This window comes from Salmo salar, chromosome ssa12 (assembly GCF_905237065.1).
Source record: "Salmo salar chromosome ssa12, Ssal_v3.1, whole genome shotgun sequence".
Lineage (NCBI taxonomy): Eukaryota > Metazoa > Chordata > Actinopteri > Salmoniformes > Salmonidae > Salmo > Salmo salar.
In genome coordinates, this window is record NC_059453.1 from 44,192,644 (window position 1) to 44,200,785 (window position 8,142).

The window sequence follows — 8,142 nt, forward strand, 5'->3', positions numbered from 1 at the left end:
ATTCTGGTTTGTCCAGTAGAGATCGCCATTATCCTTTGTAGAATCTTCCAGGTCGTAGTGGTGTGAGAGGTTCATCCCACTTTATAGATGCTTCCATGATGTCGTCAGTGTTCTCGGACTAGACTTGCGGAAATTTTCAGCTCCAGATTGATATAGGCTGTAGTCTAGGATTCACTTCTTTTGTGATCAATAGTTCAGGGTTCATACCATTTCCAGCCGTGTAGCTCACACTCCACGCCGTCTGGTCTTTTGGTAGGGTTGTAGTTTCAAACCATTTGTAACACCCGGCTTACACCGTGGTTTGCATGGTCTGGTGTGAATTGCGTCACGGGGGCTTTTATACTTGGGTAGAAAAGGGGCCGTCTCATCATGTTTGTGCCCACATGGGCATGGCTTTTGACTGTGCATAAGTTACCATAAAACTAACTAGCTAGCTTGCCTACTCCGACAATTAATCCACAGATAAAAGGGTAAACCAAGTTCGTTTCTAGTAATCCCTCCTTCAGGCTTCTAATTCTTCTTTGAACTTTATATGGCGGTTGGCAACCAACTAAGGTGCATTACCACCACCAACTGGACTGGAGTGTGGACCTCAGTTCATCTTTCAATCACCCACGTGGGTATATGCTCCTAAAAACCAATGAGGAGATGGGAGAGGCGGGATTTTCAGCACATCAAGCGTCACAAATAGAACCAACTTCTATTTTAGCGCCTGGCTATGCAGACCCTCGTTGACGCGCGCAAGTTGTGTGGGTGCAATGATTGAAAAACATGTATGTGTATATTTATTTTGCAAAGCTCGCGCACATGACGCATGTGGTGTGGTCAGCATGTAAGTGTATGTTGTGTAGTAAGCTGTTAGTAGCCCATGTGCCTCACCCTAATAATATGGTCCCTTTTCCTCTTATAACTTATCCTACGGTTCTGACTTGGTGTACAGGGAGAATACTGTAAGAACGGCCCATGTTCTGAATTCTGTCGCTGTACATTTCAAAAGAGCTGAACAGATATTTATATTGACTACGTCCGTCCTAGCTCGCTCATTAATGACTTAATCGATAGCCTCTTATCTGCTCATTTTGTTACATTACAGCATTATCGTGCTGAGGGGATGTTTTTCAGCGGCAGCGACTGGGAGACTAGTCAGGATCAAGGGAAAGATTAACAGAGCAAAGTACAGAGAGATCCTTGCTGAAAACCTGCTCCAGAACGTTCAGGACCACAATCTCTGGGGAAGGTTCAACTTCCAACAAGACAAAGACTCTAAGCACACAGCCAAGACAATGCAGGAGCAACTTCCTTAAGTGGCCCAGTCAGAGCCCAAGCGTGAAGCCGATCGAACATCTCTGGAGAGACCTGAACATAGCTGTGCAGCGACACTCCCCATCCAACCTTGACAGATGTTGAGAGAATTTGCAGAGAAGAATGGGAGAAACTCCCCAAATACAGGTGTGCCATGCTTGTAGTGTCATATCCAAGAAGACTCGAGGCTGTAATTGGTGCCAAAGGTGCTTCAACAAAGTACGGAGTAAAGGGTCTGAATACTTATGTAAATGTGATATTTCCCCAAAAAAATTCTTTATACATTTGAAACTCTATAAAAACCTGTTTTTGCTTTGTCATTATGGGATATTGTAGAATGTAGAGAGGAGGGAGTGAAAGGATGCCAGGTCCGCAGGGAGGCGAGTTTTCCTCCATTTCCGCTCGGCTGCCCGGAGCCCTGTTCTGTGAGCTCGCAGTGAGTCGTCGAGCCACGGAGCAGGAGGGGAGGACCGAGCCGGCCTGGAGGATAGGGGACAGAGGAAATCAAAGGATGCAGAGAGGGAGGAGAGGAGGGTTGAGGAGGCAGAATCAGGAGATAGGTTGGAGAAGGTTTGAGCAGAGGGAAGAGATGATAGGATGGAAGAGGAGAGAGTAGCGGGAGAGAGAGAGCGAAGGTTGGGACGGCGCAATACCATCCGAGTAGGGGCAGAGTGAGAAGTGTTGGATGAGAGCGAGAGGGAAAAGGATACAAGGTAGTGGTCGGAGACTTGGAGGGGAGTTGCAGTGAGATTAGTGGAAGAACAGCATCTAGTAAAGATGAGGTCAAGCGTATTGCCTGCCTTGTGAGTAGGGGGGGAAGGTGAGAGGGTGAGGTCGAAAGAGGAGAGGAGTGGAAAGAAGGAGGCAGAGAGGAATGAGTCGAAGGTAGACGTGGGGAGGTTAAAGTCACCCAGAACTGTGAGAGGTGAGCCATCCTCAGGAAAGGAACTTATCAAGGCGTCAAGCTCATTGATGAACTCTCCAAGGGAACCTGGAGGGCGATAAATGATAAGGATGTTAAGCTTGAAAGGGCTGGTAACTGTGACAGCATGGAATTCAAATGAGGAGATAGACAGATGGGTCAGGGGAGAAAGAGAGAATGTCCACTTGGGAGAGATGAGGATTCCAGTGCCACCACCCCGCTGGCTCGATGCTCTAGGGGTATGCGAGAACACGTAGTCAGACGAGGCGAGAGCAGTAGGAGTAGCAGTGTTATCTGTGGTAATCCATGTTTCCGTCAGCGCCAGGAAGTCTAGGGACTGGAGGGTAGCATAGGCTGAGATGAACTCAGCCTTGTTGGCTGCAGACCGGCAGTTCCAGAGGCTGCCGGAGACCTGGAACTCCACGTGGGTCGTGCGCGCTGGGACCACCAGGTTAGAGTGGCAGCGGCCACGCGGTGTGGAGCGTTTGTATGGCCTGTGCAGAGGAGAGAGAACAGGGATAGACAGACACATAGTAGACAAGCTACAGAAGAGGCTACGCTAATGCAAAGGAGATTGGAGTGACAAGTGGACTACACGTCTCGAATGTTCAGGAAGTTAAGCTTACGTTGCAAAAATCTTATTGACTAAAATGATACAGTACTGCTGGCTGGTGGAGTAGGCTAGCTAGCAGTGGCTGCGTTGTTGACTTTGAATGTGTAGCTGGCTAGGTAACCTCGATAGTTTCAGTACTACACCTTGTCATGATACAAAGCAGCTTTGTAGCTAGCTAGCTAACATAACACTAATCAAGACGTTCCTTGTAATGTATTTAGTTTCTACAATGCTGCTCGTCGGTAATAGTTGGCTGGGTTAGGAAAAATGGCGTCGCGGGGGACGGAAATAGCTGGCTATCTAACCTCGATGGCTGGCTAGCTAACAATTATCAAGCTATGATAAAGACAACTAAGTAGCTAGCTAGGTAACACTGCACTAGTCAAGTCGTTCCGTTGTAAAGTATTAGTATCTACAGCGCTGCTAGTCGGTAACGGTTGGCTAGCTGGCAGTGGGTTAATGATGACTAGGTGTGTTGACTAAGTCAGGCGCCGCGTCGCGGCTGGCTAGCTCACCTCGATAATACTCAAACTCAAACTACACAATTATCTTAGATACAGAGACAGCAAAGACAACTATGTAGCTGGCTAACTAACACTAACACCACACTAATCAAGTCGTTACGTTGTAATGTAATAGTTTCTGCAGTGCTGCTAGTCGGTAGAAGTTGGCTAGCTAGCAGTGATGACTAGCTAGCTAGCAGCTAGCAGTGTTGACTACGTTAGGAGGACGAAGATAGCTAGCCTCGATAATTACTCAATTACTCTAAACTACACAATTATCTTTGATACAAAGACGGCTATGTAGCTAGCTAAGAAGAATTGCTCAGATCAAACAAATCAAGCCGTTGTAATGTAGTGAAGTGTAATATTACCTGTGGAGCGAAGCGTGGTGCTACTGCTCGCTCCAAACCGGAAGTTAAACAAGATTGATGAGAAAATTAAAACAATTTAATCAATTTTAGAATAAGGCTGTAAAGTAAGAAAATGTGGAAAAGGTAAAGGGGTCTGAATACTTTCCAAATGCACTGCAGATAGGACCCATTATTTATGGACTGAATACATTTTCACCCAAAGATAATAGCTTTTTAAACGTAGAAATTCGGGGTCGTGTTCATTAGGCACCAAACAGAAGAAAAACTGAAACAGAGATGGAGTACCTGGACCTGTCCTATAAGAAATGATCATTTTTGTTTCTGTTGCAAAACATTTTAAAGCATTTTCTGTTGTGTGAATGAATACGGACAGATTTCAGACTTTCACTTGTTTTTTTTTCTAGTGAAAAATAAGTGCATTCTTTGGCGTCCCGGGTGGCGCAGCGGTCTAAGGCACTGCATCGCAGTGCTGAGGAGCCACTACAGCCTTGTGTTCGATCCCAGGCTATGTCACAGCCAGCCGTGACTCGGAGCCCTATGGGATGGCGCACAATTGGCCCAACGCTGTCTGGGTTTGGTCGGGGAGATTTCCTTGGCTAATCGTGATGTAGCGACTCCTTATTGGAGGTCCGGGCGCCTGCAGGCTGACGTTGGACATGGTTTCCTCTGACACATTAGTGCGGCTGGCTTTCAGGTTAAGCAAGCAGTGTGTCAAGAAACAGTGCAGCTTGGCAGGTCATGTTTCAGAGGACGCATGCCTCTCCTGAGTCCGTTGGGGGGTTGCAGCGATGAGACAAGATTGTAACTACCAATTGGATATCATGAAATATTTTGTAATTTCCGCACCGTAAAAGTGTCCATAATTTGCAGGATGCTGGATGAGTACTTTGAGGAGCAGATGAAGGAGATCATCAGGATGTGTGCAGAGACAGACCATGCTCTTCTCTGCCACCATGAGCGAGGAAGTAAGGACACAACCTGTATTCCTTTATTATCACATTGGTCACCAAACCTGGTCTTGTGGAGCTACAGGGTGTGCAGGCTTTTGTTCCAGCTCAGCATTAACTCACCTGATTCGACTTGTCGCCGTCATCTTGATGATTGACTGATGAGTTTGGTCATGTGTGGTAGTGTCTGGTGATGGTATGCCATTATGGTTTGTGTTGACAAATATGGAATATTGTTCAATTAGATTCTGATCGTTGTTGCTTTGTTTTCCATTACTTTACCCTCCAGTGGCTGCATTGTTTATTGAAATGGTGTTCTTTCTCTTTCTTTGTCCTCCAGGTGAAAGACTTGGCGTCGGTCTCTCTGAAGCAGCCAGTGCGTATCTTTGTGAAAAGCAACACAGACGTGGCGCCCTACAGGAGTTTGTCAGGATCCGACCAGCCAGGGAAGGAGACAAGGAGGCGGTTGTGGGCGGTGAGTTGTCTGTACAACTATCACAATCCAGTGCTGAGTTATTGTGAAGTAAAGTACAACATGTAGCAGAAAGTTTACTGCTCACCTTTTTCAACTTCATCATTTTCCATTGAACAGAAATGGAAAACCATGAGGTTGAAAAAGGTGAACATTGAACTTTCTTATACATGTAGCAATCTTGACTAACTGTTTGTGTGTCACCAGTCTGTGCATGTGTGTCTCTTGTGTCTCCTGCCTGTGTGTGTTTTGTGTTTGTCTCCTGTGTCTATGTCTGTGTCTCAGCCCTGCTGACACAGATGTTCCAGGACCACGTGATGGTGTTCACTCAGACTAAGAAGCAGGCCCACCGGATGCACATCCTCCTGGGCCTGATGGGGCTAAAGGTGGGGGAGCTGCACGGGAACCTGTCCCAGACCCAGAGACTGGAGAGCCTCAGGTACCTAGACACTTTCCAACTAACTGGCCTTACACCTGGGCTTGCGCTGCTCTGCAAAGAATTACAGTCTGTTTTTATTTACAACAATTGAACATGTGGCTCACGCCCAAGAACACTTGATAAAGTGCTATGCAAAAGCTATGCATCCCGTGTAGCAGCTTAAAACCTACTCTTTTTGCGATGCCCCAGTGTAGCTCCCCTGTAACACTGTAAGTGTTACAAACTATTACCTACTTACACACCGTTGCCTGATTTACACTATTGGACCAAATGAAGTCGAGCTGTAGTGAGCTGGCCTGGTTACGCATCCACCATAGTTGCGGCTGTCACGACTACTGCCGAGGGCGGTTCCTCTCCCTGTTCGGGTGGCGCTCGGCGGTTGTCGTCACCAGCCTACTAGCTGCCATCGATCCCTTTTTCGTTTTTCTGTTAGTTATGTCTTTATGAGTTACACCTGTTTCCCATTAGTAATTAGTTTTATTATTTAAGCCCGCTTCTCTACCTGTTCTGTGTGCGGGCTTGTTACGTGTCGTCACTTTGTATGTTTTGTGGTACATGTATTTTGGACTTCGGGGTTATTGTTTCGCCCTGTCGTGTTTGGACATATTTCCTCGGTTTTCAGTACTTATTAAATTACATATTGTACCAAACATTTTCCTGCTTCCTGCGCCTGACTCCACACCCACGAAGCCCAATGTGTTACAGCGGCAACCGTGCTGAAAAGGACAATGTGAAATGAAACAACGTTCTGTGTCAATCAGGCATTTGACATTGCTAAAATAATAAGTATGCATAATACATACCCAGCCATCTTTTCCCAGAAATTAATTGAGTAGCTGGTGCAAGATTTTTGTTCTGTTGTGCTGAGATAAGTGAGTAGTGGTCAGGGTGGGAAATACATTTTTGGGTCAGCCAGCAAAAAATCTACCAGCCACTCAATATTTACCAGCCCAAATATATAATTTTACATACATTTTTTTAATCAATGGATGAGCATGCTTTGTAATGTTTCTAAAGCAAAAATGTATTACTAATATGTATTACATTCTCAATCAAGCACAAACATTTCAGACTGATATTCTGCAAAAGGTACAGGGATTGTACTGCTGAGGACTTGGGTAAAGTCATTTTCTCTGATGAATCCCCTTTCTGATTGTTTGGGGCAACTGTTAAATAAGTGTCTCATGAAGCCAATACAGTTGGTTTCTCCACTGTATAGTTTTTGTGAGGGTGAACAGTACAATGCTTCAGAGGTTAAGAGCTGTGTGAGGGTGAATGTTTGTCCGGAGAAGACAAGGTGAGCGCTACCATCAGTCCTGTGTCAAGCCAACAGTAAAGCATCCTGAGACCATTCATGTGTGGGGTTGCTTCTCAGCCAAGGGAGTGGGCTCACTCACAATTTTGCCTAAGAACACAGCCATGAATAAAGAATGGTACCAACACATCCTCTGAGAGCAACTTCTCCCAACCATCCAGGAACAGTTTGGTGACGACCAATGCCTTTTCCAGCATGATGGAGCACCTTGCCATAAGGCAAAAGTGATAACTACCCTGTTAGGGCTAGGGGGCAGTATTGACACGGCCGTATAAAAAACGTACCCGATTTAATCTGGTTACTACTCCTGCCCAGTAACTAGAATATGCATATAATTATTGGCTTTGGATAGAAAACACCCTAAAGTTTCTAAAACTGTTTGAATGGTGTCTGTGAGTATAACAGAACTCAAATGGCAGGCCAAAACCTGAGAAGATTCCATGCAGGAACTGACAAGCTGTGTTTCATCTTGGCTCTTTTTATTGAAGACTGAGGATCTTTGCTCTAACGTGACACTTCCTACGGCTCCCATAGGCTCTCAGAGCCCGGGAAAAAGCTGAACGATATCGAGGCAGCCTCTGGCTGAAATACATTAGCGCTTTTGGCAGTGGCCGATCAGAGTACTATGGGCTTAGGCGCGTGCCCGAGTCGACCGAATGCTTTATTTTCTTTCGTCTGTTTACCTAAACGCAGATTCCCGGTCGGAATATTATCGCTTTTTTATGAGAAAAATGGCATAAAAATTGATTTTAAACAGCGGTTGACATGCTTCGAAGTACCGTAATGGAATATTTAGAATTTCTTTGTCACGAATTGCGCCATGCTCGTCACCCTTATTTACCCTTTCGGATAGTGTCTTGAACGCACGAACAAAACGCCGCTGTTTGGATATAACTATGGATTATTTTGAACCAAACCAACATTTGTTATTGAAGTAGAAGTCCTGGGAGTGCATTCTGACGAAGACAGCAAAGGTAATAACATTTTTCTTATAGTAAATGTGACTTTGCTGAGTGCTAAACTTGCTGGGTGTCTAAATAGCTAGCCCTGTGATGCCGGGCTATCTACTGAGAATATTTCAAAATGTGCTTTCACCGAAAAGCTATTTTAAAATCGGACATATCGAGTGCATAGAGGAGTTCTGTATCTATAATTCTTAAAATAATTGTTATGCTTTTTGTGAACGTTTATCGTGAGTAATTTAGTAAATTCACTGGCAGTGTTCGGTGGGAATGCTAGTCACATGCTAGTCACATGC